Genomic DNA, 22390 nt, shown 5'->3' with positions numbered 1-22390 from the left:
GGCCTCCTTTGCTTCATTCCTCGATACATGTGATATGTTTCCTACTGTTACAATGAGTATCTCCTTTGACCGCAGCAGATGGAGGGAAGAAAGAAAAAAAATCCTCCGAGTGAAGGAAATAAAAAAATTGTGCATTACATGAAGCATTGAGGAGAAATCCTGTTTCCCATTACGTCTACATAACTGACTGAGTTTTTATGCAGAGGTGATAATGCAATTAGCCGTCCTCCCCCTAAATGTGTGCCAGATCGTGCTTGGGTTTCAAAGCGTCGCAGAAATACTATCTTGCTTCAATTTCAGGGGACCTGTGCTTAATTTGGCCTCCTTTATCTAATAGAGTTTTCCCTTTTCTGGCTCCATGTGGTTTGCTGTTGGCTCAATCTAAATAACGGACCACAATGGCCAGCCGCAAGAGCCAAGAGACTGATGTTTTATCTGTGATATTGCCACATTTTTATCTCTCACTTTAACAAATTTTTACTTAAGAATCCCCACTGCTGCTGAGACCGTTATCAGTGTTTCAGATGTGAATATAAAAAAGTCACCTTTGCTGGAAGCAGGGAGGAAAATACAAAAATAGAAATGTGGCCTTTGGTTTTCAAAAACAGCAGAGTGTGAGGCGGAGCTTTTCGAGAACGGAAAACAGGAATTTTACCCACATTGTCTCCATCACTTGACGACAGCACTTGAAAGAGCTCCATATCTTGATTTTCGCCGTACACGTATTCCTCTCAGCGTAATCCCCCTGCCAGGAATGAGTGCTGCAAAGGAACGAGAAAGAGGGGTAGGGGAGGTGTGTGGTGGGGGGGGGCCGCTGGAGAAAACGATGAGGTTGATCCTGTAAGCTGGCGCATGGCCTCAACCCTTTAGCGTTTATCTCGTCGGCAATGGTGGTGAATCCGTCACCAATCGTTGGGACACCCCGGCTCACTCCGATTCCACTGCCCCCTGGAGGAAATGAAGACACGGCAGACAAATGTAATAAATGCAGGATTCGATTCTACGCTGCAAGGGGGTCATTTTTTAAAGTCTCTTATAAAGCAGCTCTAGTTTAACAAGTGAAGTCTTCTGCACTTTGAGTATACAATCAATATGCTGTGGCTATTCAGAGCAAATGGTGCCTGTGCCGTGTGTTTGATTTACACACAGAATGGATGAGGGGAAAAAAAGCATAGAAAGAGAGATTCCTGAAAAATCATCTGTTCTGTACCGACGTCTGTCCTGTTACAACTTCGGAAGCAAATCTACAATCTCTTGTCTCCACGCTATTAAATTGTTACCCACCCATTACACTAAGCACAGATGCCCCTTCCATTCGGCAGCTGGCACGCTGTATATTTCCCTTAATATTTCACATTAGCCCGTGGCACTACATAATGCCAGATGATTGCTTGTCTGTTATGGTATATGATGAGAAGTGTTCGGGGCTGCTAATGTGAGACGTCTCTGTTTACCACTTTGATGGATGGCCTCCCTGATAGGACCTGAGTTGCATTCAGGGGTGTCACAGGGAAAAAGATGACAGATGGGCCCAGCTGCCGAAGATATCGACACTTTGACCAGACCATGAAGACATTAATCACAGCACGGCTAACCAGCACTGAGGGAGAACGGGCGACTTCTCTTATTAAGACACAAGTTGTGACTGGGGAGCGTGCAGTGTAATGGACCGTTTAGCGATCAGGAGTTGTATAAATATTATACGGCGAAACACAAACGAAGACAAGAAAACTGCAAAGAACTGAGGAGACCCAAAGAACTTGTAACGTGATTAACTGTCACAAGAGATTAGGAGCCAGTAATAAAGATAAACGGGGGGTTGTTGATGCTGTAATATAATATTAAGTGATGGCAGATATCCAGAAGTCGGTGTCAGAATGAAAAAGAGGACACTAATGGCTCTTTGGGATCTTCAGTATCAGTCACACCATGCTGTCACGCTGATAAGACACAAGTGCTGGTCACAGTGAACGGGTGTGGTACATCGTGATTAAATATTTATCCACCCTGACGGAATCACCACAACTTGTTTATAATCAGATTTACTTTAGTTTGTTTTAAAAAAAAATTATTTCACTGATCTTTTTTTTTCTTACACAGACTGTCTACAAAGTCATTCATGAGCAACTGTGCAGGAAAGTCCTTCTATAATTGCTGCAACTGTCTCTAAATCCAGCAGACCAGCTGCCTGTTAGTGGTTATGCAGCTCATGAGTACAAAATCATAGGAGCTGGAGGAAGTGGACGATGATGTCTTATTAGATCCCAATCAAGACTATGAAGTGGAAATGAGGACCATGCATTAAAGAGCGATAACATGAATAGTGTTTGTTAGGGTTGTGTATTCTTTAGGGTGTTTCCGATGTCGGTGCTAAATCGATAGCATTAAAACAGTACCGGTGCCTAAACGGTAGCAAAGCCGAAAAAACACAAAAAATGGTCAACATTTTCTTCTTGATTAGGCAAATTGCAAATGTAAATAAGTGCATAAAAATACCATAATAAACGTAACCCAACTAAAATAATGTAACACTAAATAACAGTTTCAGTACAAAGTACTCCAGCTCCAAACTCCTCATCAATTGACTCTGACCCCCACACTGCTGCCTGAGTCACGCACACCGAGCAGCCCTCTGCCTTCAAATGTATCCCTGGCACAGAATTGCTGCACGTTCCTGTATCAAAATCCTTTCACGTGAAATACAGCCACACTTTCGACCGTGTACTTCCAGGCATTTTGTTGTCGCATGGACTTTGAGGTTGCTGCTAGCTAACAGTTACATGCTGCCAGAGCCATGTAGAGAGTGTGTCGCCACCAGAGTTAAGTGTAATGTCAACTAAGGCACGTGCAGAGATGTTTGTGTTGCCTGTAAGACGAGAATTATTCAGTACAGAGCTCAGGCGCCGAAATCTGTGTTGTTATTCGGCTCGAAAAGTAGCGACCGTAAAGGAACTGGTGTCCGAGTGGAATGGTGGTTTTTATTCATTAATATTTTCTAGTCCCAAAGTTATTTGATGTCATACCCACGTTTCTCACAAAAACTCACCCCATCATTATTGAGATGGGCCCTCAGTTTTCCTAAAAAAGTGATGGACTAGACAACACAAGTCGTGCTGATAAATTAGACTTGAAACCATTTATTAACATAATGTCAGGAAGTTCATTAATAACAGCGTTCTTAATTATTCATGCTCTTGTTTCACCAGATACAGCAGTTTTCCTCCTGCCGGGCTACATATCTCAATCGGCTAAAGAAGATTTGAGAAAAAGGGAAGGAGAAAAAACAGGGGGGAAAAAAATACAAAAAAAGGAGGAAAAGAGCGAAAGAGAGAGAGCGAAAGAGAGAGAGATCACAACGCACACAAAGATGGGTCATTATTTCAGCACCGCAGGGGAGACAGTTAAACACCACTTTGTTCTGTTCAATTTGACTCAGTGCAACATAACGTGCAACCATCTGGGTGTAAACCAGCTTATACCTTATTTCAAGCAATTTTATGCATCTCATAAGTACGACTGTTTGACTACCCACGGAGCTGTGTATTCGCTGCACAGCTTGGTATTCTATGGAGATCCCACCACTGTTATCAAAGTCACAGTGGCCAACTTTCAGGAAAAATGGCTTCTGCACCAGCTGTAACGCAGTCTCGTATGTTACGAACTTAGAAATAACTCTGGTTCAGTTTGTGCAAGGTCAAAGGAGTATTTCTTCATTTGGATTTGACTGAATTCATCTTCAAATTGTGTATTTCATATCACATCTGTTGCAATAATTGTTGCACGGGGTGAAAACTAACAATACAAATATGAAACTATATATGTTGTTCTTTAACATGTTGCCACCTCAACAAGGCTTCATCGAGGTCACAGGAAACACAAACACACATCCGCCTTTCCCAGCTTTCCTCCATCCTCTCCTCCTTATGTTGAATACCAGATGAGCTCTCCCTTTGTTTATTATGAATATTAATATCTCTGGTAAATACAATCCTATGACAATAATTTGGTCGGACGTGTCTACCTCTCCGCCCAAACATCATGAGGTTTGGCGATTGCCCACTGTGGCATACCTGCACAGATGAAACTCATCCCATATTCTAAATGCTAAGTGGTTTCATCCAGCAGTGAGGAATGGAATAAATATCCGGCTGGCTTCTCCCTCACTCAAATATATTCTCGCACACGATTGCTTGCACCGGTGCTTAGCAACGTGGAAGCCGAGCATGATCAAAAGGGAAAGAGGGAGAAAGCAGTGAGACACAGAGAAATCCTCGCTGACAGTTGCTTTCTCCATGTTTCTGTGTGTTGTAAAGATGTTCCCCTCACGACTGTGCTCGAGACAACTGACCCTTTGTCCCCGGTGTAATTAAAGAGACCACAGGTGAAGCCTCAGGGGAGCACTCCTCACTCGTTCAGCACAGTAGCCACTGTATCAAAAGAGTCGGTGTCAAAGCCTGTGATGGTGTTATCCAAATCTCACAATATTTTCTAAAAATGAAAGCCTCCCACCCTTCATGCGTCTTTTTATCAACTCGTTAATGTATTCATGTTAATGCATGATACATTTTTTTCATAAGAGCATAGAAGTGCATTTGTCATTACTTGTTATAATGACGTTTTAACACATTTCTTAGCATCTGGAACAGCCTGGCTACTAACATCCTGAAATAAATATATTAATATACACACATATATATATATCTTAATATATTAAGAACAAATCAAAAATACATAAATCTTATCAATAAATACAGATTTTTTCCATAAAATGACGCTTTCACAGTTTGAAGAAGCTCCAAGCTTCCTGCAGTTTTGATGAACAATGAGCTGCACAGACAACACAAATTCATACAATGATGAGTGACTGTTTTCAATTGAATTTCTTATTATAGCAAAGGCAGTGTTCAGTCATTTATCTGATAAATTCATACGACTGTATCATGGCTGTGTTGCGGTACATTTCAGCTTCTGCAATCACGTTCACTCTCTCGTCCACGAGGCTCCACAGCCTACAGCTGCTGCAAATCCGGCATGAAAAGTTGAAGACAGGCTCTCGCGACAATGTCAAGCAATACGTGCAATCACATTTATCTGTGTGAAGAATTCCTGCATATTGAGTTTTGAAAACAGGGTCTATGTTCCCTCTGAGAAATGTCCCCATTCTGTTTGCCAGATAATGACCAGTCTGACTTCAAAAACAGTCCACTCTAATTAAAATCCTGGTCCGAGGCGAAACCGCATTCCACAGGCAGCAATCTGATGGAGCGCACGGATTCACATGAAACATGCAGCATTACAACAGACTTTGATTACTGAGGTAATCATCGGGTGTCAATCATTCAGCATACCTGGCTGAGATATTTGATATTTCTGATGTTTTGCAATAACCATAAGCAGCATGTGAAACACTAAATAAGAAACATACAGATAATAGGATTTTATTTTTGTTACAGCAATGCACTGAATAATTGGGCTTCACCCAAAGAGAGAGCTGTTTTCAATGGGAACAGTCATATGAAATATTTATCATCATGCATTTGACTTGGAAACAGCTTGGTTTGAGAAACTACATATTCCTGCCACTGTGTTAATAGGGGTTATGGAGTCTTGCAACCCGGGTGGTGAGATAAAGGGTCAGACACACAGAAGATGAGTGTTTCTCTGAGTTGCTGGTAGGTAAAAGGATGACCCTCGGAAATTTCACAGAAAACATTAGAGTCCGGAAAAATGTCCCTGAACCCAAAGTACATTTACCGAGGTGGATATTTTTGTGTGTGGGTCTGTTTTTCTATATATCAGAATATCTCTACGAATATCTCACCTATGGTAATGGAGTCAGTTGAGTTGGTCGTGGGCCAAGTGCTTAGCCTTTGGTAAATGTCCAGACTGCAATATACCAACAATGTGGCCATTTGTAAGATACTTTTAGCTCATAACTTCCGAGTTTCAAAAAATAAAACTGCACAATGCGATGGTATCTTGCCAATGAGACGCCACGTCAACGTGATGAATAGACAAATATGAGCATTACCATACTTATTTAAAAATGTATTCTTGTGCTGTTCACAGACAGGATTTACGCAAGATAAAAAAAAAGAACATTTAATCAAGTGTATTTTCTAATGGATCTGGATCCAAATGCTGGATCTCCTAAATTTCCCATGGGATCACTAAAGTAACGATCTATCTATCTATCTATCTATCTATCTATCTATCTATCTATCTATCTATCTTCAAATTCCATGAACCTTTTTATTCATATCAATCAAATTAATTCTATGCAGGAGTAGACTTGATGTGCTTCACACTAAAACTTAGAAAACACATATACTACTTCACACTCACGGCCATCCATACAGCACACAGACACATATATGACATACAATATATTAGTTGAAAATATATGATTTGTAAAGCTTTTGTAGAAGTGAGTGCTTTCTGAGTGTATTCTACTTCATACGCTGGGTTCGTCCTTCAAATGTAAACTTGGAGCTTTAGTATAAGCAAGGTAGTGCTGCTTGAAACTGATTAACTGCACTTGCAGTATCTGCATACACAGTTGTAACCTTCTCTTTGTAAAGGCTTTACAGACTCAAGTTCATCATCCCAGGCTTTACAGAGCTTAAAAACAGAAAAAAACAATGTTCATGGCTCTGAACTGTTTAGCTTACATACAATGGTGATTTGTGTAACCAAAGAATACAACTATTTTATTTTTATGGCCTTTCTCCTCTTCCAGTTGAAATATAATAACCTGCTGTGAGCCATCATCAACAAAGTGATGCCAGAAACGCTTTGACCAGCACATAAAATACTGCAGATCCTCTGCTCCGCTCACTGGAAACACAAATGTCACTGAGCAACGCACAATTTACTGAATGATAAAAAGAAAATATAGGTTTCTGGAAATGTAGTGAACTTTAATTATCCATTAGGCCACTGTTTGTTTCTGCTGGGAGTTTGAAGGTATGTTTGAATTGTCAGAGTGTAAAAAATGAACATCACAACTTAAATATGTTTTGTTGATTTTCAATGAATCAAGCAGCTGTGCCTCTGTGGCAACTCTCCCACGCGCCAGAAACTGTTACAAGGTGGGCAATACTTCAGTGTACTGTGATTAGCCCATACATCAAAAATTACAACTCACCTAACTAACCGTACATGTTGGACAGAAAAATGAGACCTGGCCAAAGGCCGCTGCTGGCACACATTCATGACAACTGTAGTAAATTTTCATGTTCATTTTAGAACACAGTTCTGCAAACATGTCTCCAAGTTAAGTTTATATACTCAGGACTTTTTTACTTTCTTGCAGGTTTTGTTCTTGGACCAGAAGTATTGGGGGAAGTGGAAGGTGGATGTGTAATACAAGCACTTTGACACCAGAGTCTAAGGTTCAGGATACAAAAACACTTTGATTAAGGTTATGCTGCTGGTTCCAGTTTAATATTTTACACAAACACATCATATATTACTCTCGTTGGTTTGATGTTTCTCAACCTTTAAGAGTCTGGAGCTGTGTAAAATTATAAAATGATTAATTCCTTGATGGTGTCTCTGGGGACTGTGAGTTCTTTATCTTCACTCGTCTTTTACACTGTGCACAAAGAGCTGAACTTTGACACCAGGAACCTGGTTTCTGTCTAATCCCTATGTGTGTATTAATAAACAGGCCATTTCTCCTGCTTGATGTCACTGACTTCTTGTAGCTTATTATTTCTAAGTTAACTAAAGCTGTAACATCTCTGAGCAGATATTCGACATCACAAGTCCTGACATTTTAGAGGGAAATAAATAATTTATAGTGATGATGTCGGTGAACAGGTTACCAAAGCATTTATTATGTGCGACTCACTGTATTGTTAATTGACCACATGGTCTTATTATGTTACCAGAAAGTGTCGTCAGTCCAGCATTATGTTTCCTCCAAACGTTTGGTTGTTGAAAATGAGTCAGTGTGCAGGAGACATGCTGGAAATTTAAACTGATAGGAACAGCTGATGGGCTAACCTCCCGTTTACCAAACTGGTTCCACAGAGGCCACATAGTTTATTTATCAATCTGAGCAAATCATCATGTGTTACCATGTAATTATGTACTACATTCCAACGTTTTCACCTCGTACCCTTTGGAATGACATTCAGAACCATCATGTGACTAATCCTGAGTTTCGTAAATTCAAAGGTGAAATCCTGTGCTGGAACTTGAGGGATGTTTACATGACGTTAATATACGAGATGGCGCAGCCTTTAGTATTTTAATGGAGACATGTCAGTAAGTAAAGTGTTAAATCATTGCTGCTTGGTTGTTATTGATTTTGATACATGCAAATAGAACCATGGTGTGAAACATCTTTCCCAGCACACACTGCCTCTAATTTGAAAAGACTTTATTGGCACTGTCAGCTGGTGCCACCTGGCAAGCCCAAGTAGATTTCTGTATGGCACCGCCACTCCAACCACAGGAAACGTGCCATACAGATGGATATATTCTATTAATACAACTAATGAACACTTGCTTCACACTCATTGGACCTGAGTTTGGCCAATAACCACTCAGTGTAATGTTTTCTCAGGTGCTAATGAAATCTCCAGTTACTGCCCAGACTCCACAGTAACATTCTGCCACCGTGACTGATCTGAAATAACAGCATGTGCAGTGTTACTGGAAAGGTTTATAACATCAGCAGGTAAGAGACTATAGTTACACACTTCATTATTTTCTAATAATCCCCACCTTTTACTGTCCATTAGAAGCAGCTGTACCAGATGTATGTGTTGAACGTGTATATCAAACTTTAGTGCTGCAGATCAAGGCCTGGTGCACACAAGCGGATTTTCAACTCTTACGATTTAAAAAATGTGGGAGACCACAGACACGATGACAGATTGAACAGGTTTTTTACATTATATTCGTCAGAAAGCACACACTAGTTTGTAGGGAACAATTTCACAGTGACGATTTCAAACATGAATTGATGTGGGTTCTGTTTTGAAGCGAAAAAAAAAACAAAAGATAAAATAACTATGCCAGGATTCATTGCTGAGAAGTTAATAAATTTGGCTCATTCATTGTAGGCGTGTTGGAAAACAGGGAAGCTCTGACACCATCGGTAACAGTAAGATTATTTTGCGGACCCCTCACCCACACTTCAGGATTACTTGCAGATAAGGAAGCCTGGCCTTGAATCGGGAACATCCCTGTGATTGTCAGAAAGGGCGAATCAGTTGAAAAATCAGATCATGCAGCAACGCTAACGTTACCATCTTTATACCAACGGTCATAGTATTTTATATATTTTTAAATTCAGGAATATTAATCATTCAGTCTATCACCCTTCATTGCAAAGTGAACTGTTTGCCATTACATCGAGTGTACAACAAATACACATTGAGCCTCCACTGTACCTCCACAAGCCTCACTTAGTGTGGCTGGATTTGCTTCACAGTACTAAGAGCATTTCCACACCAACGCTAATGTCTTTGTTTCTTTGTTTACATTTGATCCTGTAAGTTTTGGTTCATTTTTTGGGTTATTTAAATTTTCAAGCTGACTCAGCGGTATTGTCTTCAGGCTGTCACAAGTGGTTTTTGGTATTCAGTGAATGATGTGTGTTTTTATAGCACAAAGCTCTTTAAAGTTTTTTCCACTTACCAGTTACCTGGCAGCACGTTACCATGCAGAGCACTGGTCTAACCATTGGATGAAGCTCAGTGTCTCGGTAAAAGACACTTCAAGAAGTGTTCACATGCCAATTCAATTCAACCCTTCTGAGCCACAGCCACAGTGAGCTGCAAACAGAGCAGGGCATTTTTTGTAAGAGGGAAATCTTGGAGGCAGCTGTGGCCCAGGAGTTAGAGCGGGCTGCCCACTAACTTCAAGGTAATTGGTTTGATCCCCCAGCTCCTTCACTCTCACTCTGCGTGTTAAGGTTTCATTGGGTAGGATACTGAATCCCGAGTTTGCCCCTGATGGTTGTACCAGCATTGAGTGCGAGTATGGAATGAGTGAAAAGCTCTTTGAGTGGCCGATTAAACTGAAAAGCGCCACACAAGTGCCGTCCATTTAATGAATATGACATTTAGGTCTTAAAATCAAGCGCCACATTTAAAAGTAACAGCATCTCTAAATGTTTATTGTCAAAAAGCAGCATCTGTGTGCTGTGAGTGAGTTTCCTGTGAAAACCAATAATGCGTCTGCTGTTCTGTGTCTGGGCTAAAGAGGTGAGGGCAGTGGAACCACTAGATCCACCACCTCAGGGAAAGAGCTGTCATTGTCTGTGGAGTTTTTGCAGCACTGACGAGTGCGGATGTTTTAACAGACAGTACAGTGGGAAGTATGCATCCGACAGATAGCTGTTCACAGACATGTCTCTGTGGTGTTAACTGGAGTGTGTCCGCCAGACCAAGAGCCATCCCTTATATTGGGAAAGACTTCTTAAATAGTATCGGAGCTACAAAAGAAAAGTTACGTACACATTATAATCAAGTTCCCCTTTTTCTCATGCTTTCTGCTCCACATTGTTTACTGCATTATTGCCAGGAAGATGACGAAATGATTTCCTTTCCTATTTGGCCCTGTAAAGTTAAGCAGCTTAATTTTCTGTTTTTCGGTCCAACCCTTCTTTCAAACCCCCCCCAGGGAGACGTCTCTCTGCTGTTGACCTCTCCTGAATATGAAAGATCTTCCTGTATACAGACCTGATTATGCAAACACTGAATCTGTTCCACAAATGGGACATAACTTGAACCTGCATAATTTCCTGGATATGTGTTGTTTTTTTGGTTTGGATGATGAATAGGGAAACATGTTGTTGCTCATACCTGCCCAACTGTAGCTCATCCTTCTTCCTGTTACCTTGGGCCTAATTTAATAACCTGAAACTCACTCAGCCAACTGTGATCCTACTGTGCACCCTGATGGCAGAAATATGTGTAAACACCTGCACTAATTACCTTCTCTGGCGGAATATTTATGAAATGAATTAAAGCAGGCGTAAAACGATTCATTGGTCAGAATTCCGGGCAATTTTTCACTCGCCCATCCAAATATCTTGCAGCCCGAGGGAAGCACGGCCACGTTCCCACTGAAACTAAACAGCATTATCTCCCGTGACTGTTCATTTTCAGGACTGTTTGTTACAACCAGACTAAACAAGATTATCAAATAGACAAAGATGAGTATTACTCTGCTCTCTAAATCAGGCCACACTGATTGTTTACGTAAGATGTAATCTGCTGATGTGTTTATCCTCCTGTGGACATTTCACTTTTATATGAATTTCCTCAAATTAAACAATGACAATTCCTGAAAATAGTATCTCTCGTGAAATAAACCTATACCAAGAGTCGCCTCCTAAACATCTTCTTGAAGTTTGAGAGTGTTGCAGGTACTGTAGAGGACGAAACACTCAGTCTGGAGTATGAGGGTCTAGTTGAGCCAAAACTTCTCCAAGATTTTCCCTGATTAAATTACATCAGTGGAATATTCTTGTCCGACACGTGTGCTGATACTGGAATGACAATGAACAAGACAAACGTCCATTGTGATTAACAATGGGTAATGATTTTGCATAGCCACTAATTATCCACATTTGGTTATCTTGTACCAGAAGTTAGTGCGAGCGAGATAAATTGATCGCGGAAATCATTTTCAATCCCAATGATAATTGGATCTAATTTGAAGAGTCAAGTCAAATCCATTTCTATCTCATCAGTGAAAATGACAACAGATAATAGATATTCAGATCTCACCATTCAGCTGCTGCAACGTTTTATACACTTGATATACTGGATAATGAATTTTATTGATTTTTAAAAAAAAATACAGAACAGTAACAAAGTGTTGCATCACGCCAGAATAAAAATTCAAACGCTTACTTGGGTGTTTCACTAAAGTTGCTGCAGACTTTCACTGTGTAAAGAGAAAAAACACAATGCTGATCATAGAACAAGCCTAATGACATGTGAATGCAGCAGAGGGATTTAGCCACAGACCAGTCTCGAGAAATGTGTGAAATCAGCAAAGTGACTTAAATGCAGATGACAGGATATGTTTATCAATGTGAGAGGAGGTGGAGCAGTGGTTTGACAGTGAAGCTGCTCAGGGAAATGTAAGAGAATGAAGGTCAAGATGGTGGAGAGATAAATTGCTTTTACAGAATTAAACTGCCAATGTGAAGGAGGAAGAATGTGAAGTTTTTCTATTTAAACATGTTTAATTTAATCATCACCACAGCTCTATTACATTTTTGAATTCAAATTCAAAATTAATTTTGAAGATCAAAATTTGTGTAATTTACTTCAGATCCCTTTGAATAATTACACATTTTCTTGAAAAACTAAAATCCTATCATGCAATCATCAAGATCGCTGCCATATGTTAGTTACCTCAGACAAAGAGTGTATGTTTTCATCTGCGTTAGATTAAATGCTTGTTTCTTGCTAGCAGCATTACACAAAAACCAGCAGACTGATTTCAACAACAATTGGTGGAAGGATGTAGCATCGGTCAGGGTGTAGATCCAGATCAGGAGGCAGTTTCAGGACATTTTCTTTCACTTTCTTTAACATTGTGAGATGTTTTTGGACATTTTCACAAATTTCCCTGGAACAATTAATGGATTTTGATGCAAAAAATCTATTATATTTATGGGACTGATGTCTATGAGTTTATCCAATTTGGTGCAGTGTGATTGAGGTTTAAATGACTGTCAGGCCTTGGCAGAGGTATGTGCTCTACTGAGTGCTATATGCTAGTTTTACAAAGAATTCCCAATGCACAATGAATAGGATGGGAAATCACCCTATACAGCAGAAAAAGGAAACCTTCGGGTGCATATCTTTGCACCTTGGTAGAACAACACAGGAAATGATTCCATCAGAAAAATGTACCATGGAAGCAAAAGTGGTCAATCAGCTTATTCAGAGAAAATCAAGAAATGTTCAAATATTGAAGCATTATAAAGTATTATGTATATATATATATATATAAATATATAAATCTGAGACGTGCGGATGCAATCTGTAGGATCTTTTCTTTTTTTTTTTTACAAATAGTATCAGTCCAATCTTTTTGCCTCGTGTTTGCCAGCTGTCAAAAAGGCTCTGTTGCTCACCCTCAATCCACTGGAACCACACAGCGCTGTGAGCCAGTGAACTGCAGAGCACACAAAAACAAATACACACTAGCCAGCATTTTCAGTTAATGATATGACAGCCATGCGAGCAGAGCCACATTGAGGTAAAAAATAAAAAATTCAACTGCAACATTTTTACACTTGAATTAAAAAAATGTTTTGTTCATGTTGAGGTTGAAGAAAGGTCATAAAAATTATTAAAATGGTCAAACTGATGCTTTCAAAACAGAATTAAATTTCTTTAAAAAATTTTATGTTATGACATTTTTTTGTAATCGTGGAATAAAAGACTGAATGAAAATATATTTCTAAAGAACTGGATCAATGTTGGTATGGGAGCTATATGGTGAAGGACAAGGACTGGGGCCACAAACACGAGTGAATAGACTTCTAGGATCAATGTCATACTCAAGACCAGTCCAGGAATGTATGCAGGCGCGAGTTATTTACTATCCGAACATTGCTGGATCTGAAAGTCACATTTCCTGCTAAGGGCAGCAGTTACTGCAAATCATGAAGATGTGCATGCTTTGAATGTGCATTCATTAGCTGGGTATAGCCACGCTCCAGCAGGTGACAGGCAGTCAGATGTGACAGAGTGCAATATTATCCCTCAGACACAGTCTCACCCGTTTCAGACAGCTACATCATGAGAGGATGATGTGTTTGAATTATTGATACATTCTCAAGGTTGAGTGCATCATGCTTTTTGAGGGGCTGTGAATGCCATGAAAAGGGTTTTTAAAAGACAAGGAGTGCATTCAAGTCTGAAATCCCACAATTAGAGCGATGTAAGTACACTACAGCTATAAAATGATAACCCCCCCACACCCATCTGTCTGAGCACAAGACGCAGCTCTCAATGACCACGCACGGGTTTAGGGTTTCTGAAGACTTGTGACAGATGCTTCTGTCGTTCCGGTGCAGTTGGAACCTTTTTATCCACGAGCACCACGGATCACTGAGAGAGAATTTGTTATAATTAACAATAAGAGGTGAATGCATCCTACGGAGATTGTACTAATTACTTGAGCTATCTTGGAGGTTCACTATAGGATCAGAGCTCTCTCTCTGCGTGTGTGTTTCTGTGTCATGTGGGGTTCTCGGAGAAAGAAAAACAAGCACTCTTGTTTGTTTAGTATTAAACTGAACTCTGGGATGAAAAGTGCGAGCCTTCAACAAAGACACAACGAGTTCAACATTTATGGGGTAAAGTTCATTATTCATTGTATCTAAATCTTTAATAACAAGGTCTCTGGTCAGCCATTATTCAAAACATGCATTTTACAGACCTCAGACTTTCCTCCCTGTGCAGATGTGTTATTTAAAATAAATAAATATTTCTAATTGCTCCCTCACAATTCGCCCTGTGTTTTAGGACTTTAAACCCGCACGCCGCTCCCCGCTCACCTGCCCCGCTGACTCGCCTGCAGGCTAGAAGCCATTTGAAAAGATGATTTGGAAATTTGTGAACTTACCCTTGAAAGTGACTCTTCATATTGAACTCACGACAACTCAAAGTTGCGAGCATAATGTGTCTGTGTTGTCAGCCATATTAACAAAGTGAACACACCATTAAACAATGTCATTAACCACCGACTCATGCTAATGTCTTCCTTTAACTATCAATGACGCTTAGCTTACTGGTCTGAAAGAGAAATCTGTTTTCTGGATTATTAGTCCAAAATAGGAAGAATCACTGAGCACTCTGAATGTTGTTGTGGTGCTTGAGAGGGTGGGACACTGCAGTTAAATTGAATTGAAATAATTCAAATGGCAAGGATGGGCAGCGCAGGACTGCTCGTGATTGTTTTTATTGATGTACTTGTGAGTGGTAAGCACAGAGTCAATGAATTGGGTGTTGCTTTTATATTGTGTCCTGTGCAATATCCCATTTAGCATGCCCATCTAAATGCTAATAAGATGAAAGCTGTTTTAAAATTGCTCAGTATAACCGATGTGGTAATTCACTGATTGCTAACTAACTGTAACTTTCTGGCAACTTCAATTCAGTGTGACACCTGGAATTGTCACTAAACTACTTTGTTAGTGCTGAGCTACTTACTTCTCCCTAAAAAATAAAATAAAATCAGCAAACACTGCTGCATTCGCTGTGTTTTTATTTTTATCTCTTTTCTTTCTTCACACCCATCCATTCCGACCAACATTTTATCATTTCCCTCTAGATCGACTCGTGTCTCTCGCTGCCGGGCTGCACGTCTTTCAAAAACCATCCCATGAAGGCTGAGGGATACTCAACAAATCTGACCTCGAAAGCACCCGCAGCGTTTTCTTTGCTCCCTCTGTAATGAGTCATGACAGTGTGACCCGAAGTCTTTCCTGTACGTTTCTGATGCGATACCTCGGTGAAGGATCGACAACAGAACGGCTGGCGTGAGGCTTTAAAATCCTTCAACGAGCTGGAGAAATATTGGTGGTTGGAGCCTGTGACTTTAGCTTCTGTGTGACACTCTTGTTCCGTGGCTATATTAATCAGCCTCTGCCCGTAGGCACAAACAGATGGCTTTGATAACTTGAAGCAGTCCAAAACTCCGCAGATAGCGGTACAGTAAACTAGACATCCATCTTTGGCTCTATTTGTTCCATTCCCCATGCAAACAGAGTCATTATGCACTTGGCTTGGGGGAGAGATTCCCTGTCACGCAGCCTAAACCTCTCCTCTCCAGCATTTGGATCTGTGTCATCTGTATTTCTTTAAACTAGTCAATTCACATGAATATTAAGTGAGTGTTACTGGTCCTGGCCACCTTTAACATTCTGGCATTTCACAAGACGCTTCTTTTTTTACTAGGTAAACGCTTTTCACTTGGAGGCCTTTTGAAACAACTCTGACACTGTGTCCTTCCTAGAAAATAAGGCACACCTCCTTTTTTTTTAAAGTTAAAGACCCAGTTACCTTATTGAAAATTGCTAGTATGCAATTCCTGAAAAATAAAAGAATCAGTGAATAAAACATTAATAGTATTTGCCAAAAACATAAGTACACAAGATTATTTTAAAGCGAAATACTAAAGAGTGTAGTTCTTCTAAGGTTAAGTTGAGCTACAGATGATGAGACACTGTCACTGCAGCCAGTTTTATTATTAATGTGTATTTAGCACGTGTATTAGCTACTCACTCTTATTTATTTGGATTTCAAATGATAACATAAGAGCGCAGACAGCTTTAGTGTCGTGTGGAAGAACAATTGTTCATGTTAAGCACCTTTGATAGATGAGTGTGAGCGTTTCAATGTGACTCGAGTATTTCAGTCATAATATAGTAGTTAACGTAGCTTCCCAATAACTGTAATTTATGCAGCACCTTAAAGTCTGCAACCTGAAGTACATCTTGTTTTCAGGTGGCCCCATTATCTTTGCATTTCAATGAGCACAACGCTGCTCACTATGATATGCTCAATTCATGCCATTCTTATACTCGCCTGAAGAACTGGTGAAGCTAAAGAAATACAGATCTGGGAAAATCATGTCGCTCAATCAACACGTGGTAGACTGTAACTCCTGCTCCAACCAGACCGCCCGGACATGCGTCAGCCTCCATCTGTTTTCAATGCCGTGTATGTTTAAACTGTCATGTCACATCTCTGCACTTTTATTCAGATTATACAATCGTTAGAAGCTGATAATCAGACTGAAATGCTCCATTGGAAATGTGGGCAGTGATTCAGCAGTCTGGAGCCGTGCTGCAGTCGGTGCAGGACGGTGCGGATCTCTATGAGATGTACAGATGCTTACAACCCTTGATATATAGGTTGAGAGTCAAGATCCTGTTCACACCCGTCTCTGCCTCCTTTTGTTCTACATTCACATTCTTTGTCTAATTTCTAACAGATTCACTCCACTCCAGTGCCACCACATCCAATCATAATCATTTAAAAAAAACAAACAAACATAAAAACCTCTGACAAGAACGTATAATTCATTTACTTCTTACAAAAAACACTTTGGTCATATTTTGTTTCTGTGTCCTTTGCTTCCCGTAAAGCTCTCTGTAACAAACCTGTTTGCCAACAAACACGCTCCATCAATAAATCTGGCTGAACTTCAGCTGACCTGAGAAAAGTCTGAAAATACAGATTTAGCGTGTGGCGTGATAAAAAGTTTGCCCCCCAAAAATTCTATAAGACGGGAGTGATGGTGAAATTAATAGATTACAGAAAATCAATACGGTATTACGGCTACTGAGCACCAGCATTCGAGCTGAAATTAAAGGAGTTTCAAGTGCCAGGCTGTAAAAAAATATATGTACGTCAAACAAATACATGCATGGTCACCCCGCAGCAGATAGCTTTAATTAAAACACGCCAATCAAAAAGTATTGTTTTATTTCACTATTTTCTGTGATTGGTTAACTGTCACATATCAAAGAGCAGTATGGATTGGTCCTCTTGGCTGTGTTTGCTCAAATGTGATAAAAAGTGCAATATATTAAAGAGAGAGTTTTTATATTAACTACAGAGAAAACCAAGAGTTTGAAAATACAGCACAAGGAGGGTGGACGGGGCAACAGTAAAATACCAAGACATAACGGAAATGATCAAACCTCTTTGTAAATGAATTTTATCACAGAGCTGGCAAGAGAAATAAAAAAGAAATAAAAGATTAGTTTATACACTGAGTGTGTGTGTGATCCGACTGATTCACAGTAAATAAATTCAGAAATATACTATCGCAAATGGTCATAAAAATAAAATGCATACTTCTATTCAAACACTGGGGGGCACATGTTTTTTAAATCTGCCTTTCTCCACCTTATTTATAAATCAGCTCTGCTTTCTCAGAATCCTTCAGGCGAAAAACACTGTTACAAAGATATGATGCCAGTGGAATCACACTCAGACTCCTCAGAGAAGCCAAAAGCCACAAGAGTGACTTTTCAGTGATTTCTGTGGTTTGACTTCCTTGATTACAAGTCAAACATTAGAAATCTGGCTCCGCTCCTTTATAAGCAAATCCCCCCTTTTCTCTGTTCAGGGTTACAGTTCCGCCCAGATATACACCCATATACAGTAACACAACTGCAGCTACACCCGTTTATTATAATATTTTATGACCGTAATTTATTTTTTCATTTCCAAAGCCATGGCTATTAGGCAAGTATTCAAATGAGGCATTTGGCAAAAAATGCATTTCTATCATAAGACATTACCGCCGACATAACTATATACAACTATTTTCGAGCACAAATGGAACCCAGCTTTGTGGAATCCAGGAAACTGGGCAGAGAGTGAATGGTGGGCAGATGGGCAGTGGATAAAGTCTTTTATTTCCACCATTGAGCAGCTCCACACCTTGGATAATAGGAGCCAATTCAGTTCAGCCCATAAAGAGCTTTATCAGGTCCTGTCAGCATGCCTTGCAGGGGTGAGCCGACGAATAACAAGGTAGTGAGAAAGAAAAGTGGTGGGAGTCCGGCTCCCTAACCTGTCCCCCCCCCCCCTTCTGCTAGTGGCCATCTGCATTTTCAAAAAACACTAATTTCCGCTTGATACTTCAGATGGGAGATGCTGGAGTTGAAAGTCTTGTTCGGCACCACGAGAGAGAGATATCGAAGTCGCAGGATTCAAAGACGCTGCGCACCGTGCAGACACGTCACAAAATGTCAAGCTCTGCACAGGATGCCTGGATAACGACGACGCCACCTACACCGTCACACCTCACAAGATAGTTCATTCAAAAATTCTAAATATGCAAACAATAGCTGGATCGTCCTGATCATTTTTGCAATAATAACAGAATTGTTTTGCAGCAAGATTAAAAATGTTTCTCTTGCTTTAGAATTAGTGTGTTTAGAATGTTTCACACAGTTGATTTTAGGTCAGCGCGTCTTAAGTATTTCAGAAAGTCGATTTCTGGGAAAGGACCCTATTTAAGTGGTAAAAGATGAATAATCCATGTCAAATTACAGCCCTCAGCCTGATTCGACAGGCTTGTCAAATCCAAACTACATTTCTGTTTCCTACCTGACTACAGCGACTGTATATCCTAAATAAAGCCTCTGGGGATGCTGTCAAAATAATAAGCTGTGTTGTTGAAAATGTTCCACTATATATGTGCTGGACCATATTTGAGGAAGTACTTTACTTCTTCGATTTAAAAACAGGCAGATTTTTGTCCACCAAACTTTCATCTGAACTGGCTTCATAGATATTTGATGATGAGGAGGAGGAGGAGCTGTAAAATACACGATGATGATCACGACAACCTTTATCATGTGCAGAGCTATAACCTGCATCACAGAGGGTAATGTAATTTTTCCACATATAAAAAAGTAATGTGGAAATATGTCATAATTATAATAATGATTATAAAAATAATGATTATAATAATAATGATTATTATAATAATAATGGTTATAATAATAATAATAATAATGATTATAAAAATAATTATGATGATGATAATGGGAGTGGGTTCAAACTGGAAATCCAGAATAATTACTTTCTTGAGGCCTGGAACTCTGCAATAAAATTTGTATTTTTCAAAAATCGAAAATAGCACTTTAAAGATAAATATCAGTGTTATATATTTATTTACTTAATATTTCAATTTAAATGTATATGTGTAGGTATAAGTATATTTTTCTTCTCCCTTCTCCTTCTTTTTGGAAAGTGTTGGAGGCACACAGTCGTGAGAGCCCTTCCATCGAGTTTGCCTTATGCTTGCCGGAATAAATTGGTACCATATGGCGTGATGACAGGATCACTCAATCTTCTGTGTACCTGAACACCACATTAATCATTTTTGGGGGATATTCTTTCCCTTTCATCACACAGGAATTTCCAAATACCCTCCGCCTTTATTTCTCTCACACATGTAGTGAATTTACATACACAGGCTGCTACACTCTGCCCTTGTTAGGAGCCAGACCGTTTGACCAAGTTCAGGCCGGAGCAAAACAAAATGTTGAGGTTACGTGTCAGGTGAGACTTCCTTCCTGCCCAACATGGTAACTCACATTCATCGTAATGTGGTTAAGAACTGGACACATGTTTCACATTAACTTTTTAAATAAATATATACATTTATTTTATATTATAGCCACACTATTATTTTCATGTATATGGAACCAGTCTATATATTAATAATTATTTTCAGATAAAAAGTTCATAGAATGGCAGAATAAAAATGTTTTCCCCAACTAATTATTGTGCCAAAACCCAGTAATAAATAAAAGAAAAAACAACTATATTATATTAAATGTCTATGAATTGTATTTGCACCTACCTTGGTTAAATGTCTATGCTGTAATTCCAGTGGTTTGTGTTTGGTCTTACAACTCCTTCCACTATTTAAGAGTTTTAATAGAAAGGTGAAACCAGTAAAAAAGACTGAAGTGGCCCAGAGGTGAGAGAGAGAATGGGACAAAGGAGAGAGAGTGGTCTTTATACCAATGTCCGCTTGATGAATCAGACATGTCTTATATGTTGGCTGCACTGCAGGGGAATTTGCATTGATTATTTTCCCCTCAACAGATACATTTAAATCAATGTGGCACAGCGCGGCCAGAAAAGTGTGAGAAAATGCACAAGGCACCGAGAGGGAGAGTGAGACAGAGAGCGAGAGAGAGCGAAAGAGAGAGCTAGCATCCCGGAGCTGTAACCTCCGTTGGTCAGGAGGAGCCACAGCTCCCCCTTCATGCCGAACAGATGAGATCAAGACAAAAAGCAGCTCTGAGGACAGCAGCATCTCTGATCTCCTGGTGATGAGAGTGAGAAAATAAAAAAATAAAAAAAAACAATCTCCTCCCTGCACCCATGATAACATTTCTATGGGCTAATATGTCTTCATTACACTGCAATTTTTCATATGCTGTTCTGCCAAGTGGTGTTTTCTGCTGGTTTTAGATGAGGGAGGGTACTGTGGTGCTCGATGTTTCACTGTTTGTTTCTTTGAAAGTGTTTTTGATTGTTTCATCTGTCTTGAAGTGTTCTGTGGATCTACAGCTGCAGGAGAGTTTCAGGTTTTTAAAAGCAGTAAGTAGGTAAATCTAAATCCATTTGAAGTCATTTGACATTACCAAAAAAAACCAGCTTCAGTCTGATGTCTTCATTTTAATATAAATTTGAGGAACATAACCCTTTTAGATTCACAACCTGTCATGTAAGTGTACTTTGACGAAATAGTTTTATGATTTTTTTTTCATGTGCTTGTTTGTTTTATAGTTTTCAGGATTGTGCAAAACAACTAAATGGATTTCCATGAAACGTGGTGGAAGAATGCAGTGTGGGTGAGTGAAGAACCATTACATTTTGGTGCAGATGCTGTCAGGGGGCAGATGCAGGATTTTTTAAATAACATTCTTTCACATTGCCGTCTTTTTTTATCATTTTTGGGAATTTCTCATTAAATTAGATCTTGATGAATTTTGATGAATACATTTAGGGAATTCATCTATAAATGTGTGAGATTTTAAGCAGCTTGACTGAAATTAAGGGGACTATTGGGCCTTGGTGGTGGTGGTATGCACCCTACTGAGTTTTAATATGAATTTGAGAAATGTATTCCTTTTAGTTTTAGAAAGAATCACAAAAAAAGGTTTTGAGGTCCCAAATTTACTTTCTCTCAACTATTTAAATATATTTTTGTATTTAGCATTTGATCTACATCATCTGCTGCCTGTTGGTTTGATGAGTGGAATGCAGCACTGGAGGCCATTATTTTTGAATTGTATGAGAAATAAGTCTGCCAACAGTGCTTGAATTGTCAAAAACATCTTAAATTTGTAGAAATGGGCCATGCAGAGACAAAAAACTAACTGGGTTAGTTTTTTATGAATAAATAAAGAAGAATTACATCATGACTTCACCACCCTTTGATGACAAATACAGTTTTGATCAGTAGAAACATGGTTGATCATCTGATATTTGCCAGTAAAAGTGGGTTAGGTCATTACTGTGATGTAGTGTGGAGCTGGACCAGGGCTCACTGTCAATGAAGCGTCCACAGATGTTGAGCTGTTAGAGGGTTTTTGTCCTGCACTGCCCCCACTGCAAACACCGAGCTGGAGCTTCATCAGGGGACACGGCATTTCTGATTTATTAATAAGTTGCAATGAAAGAAACTTTTATCGTACATTTATACATTTTGAGCAAATTTGAAATTGTTCATAAATGTAGGGACACTTTTCTTGGCTGTTGGAAATAAAAAAATATCACTCTCTAATTGTATGGACGCACTCTGACATGCACACACACACACACACACACACACACATGCACCTCCAACTCAC

General features: G+C 39.5%; 1 long non-coding RNA gene across 1 annotated transcript in view; it reads right to left on the bottom strand.

Annotated features, from left to right (window-relative positions):
• The window catches only part of LOC138407186 (uncharacterized), a 64570-nt gene that overhangs the window by 3323 nt on the left and 38857 nt on the right, over positions 1-22390 (bottom strand). Inside the window, exon 4 of the long non-coding RNA XR_011240600.1 lies at positions 660-948. This is a non-coding gene — a long non-coding RNA (uncharacterized lncRNA). The remainder of the gene's footprint in view (positions 1-659; positions 949-22390) is intronic.

Source organism: Paralichthys olivaceus, chromosome 3, assembly GCF_024713975.1.
Source record: "Paralichthys olivaceus isolate ysfri-2021 chromosome 3, ASM2471397v2, whole genome shotgun sequence".
Lineage (NCBI taxonomy): Eukaryota > Metazoa > Chordata > Actinopteri > Pleuronectiformes > Paralichthyidae > Paralichthys > Paralichthys olivaceus.
Note: the sequence above shows the minus strand (reverse complement) of the source record. Positions and strands in the feature narration are given on the sequence as shown.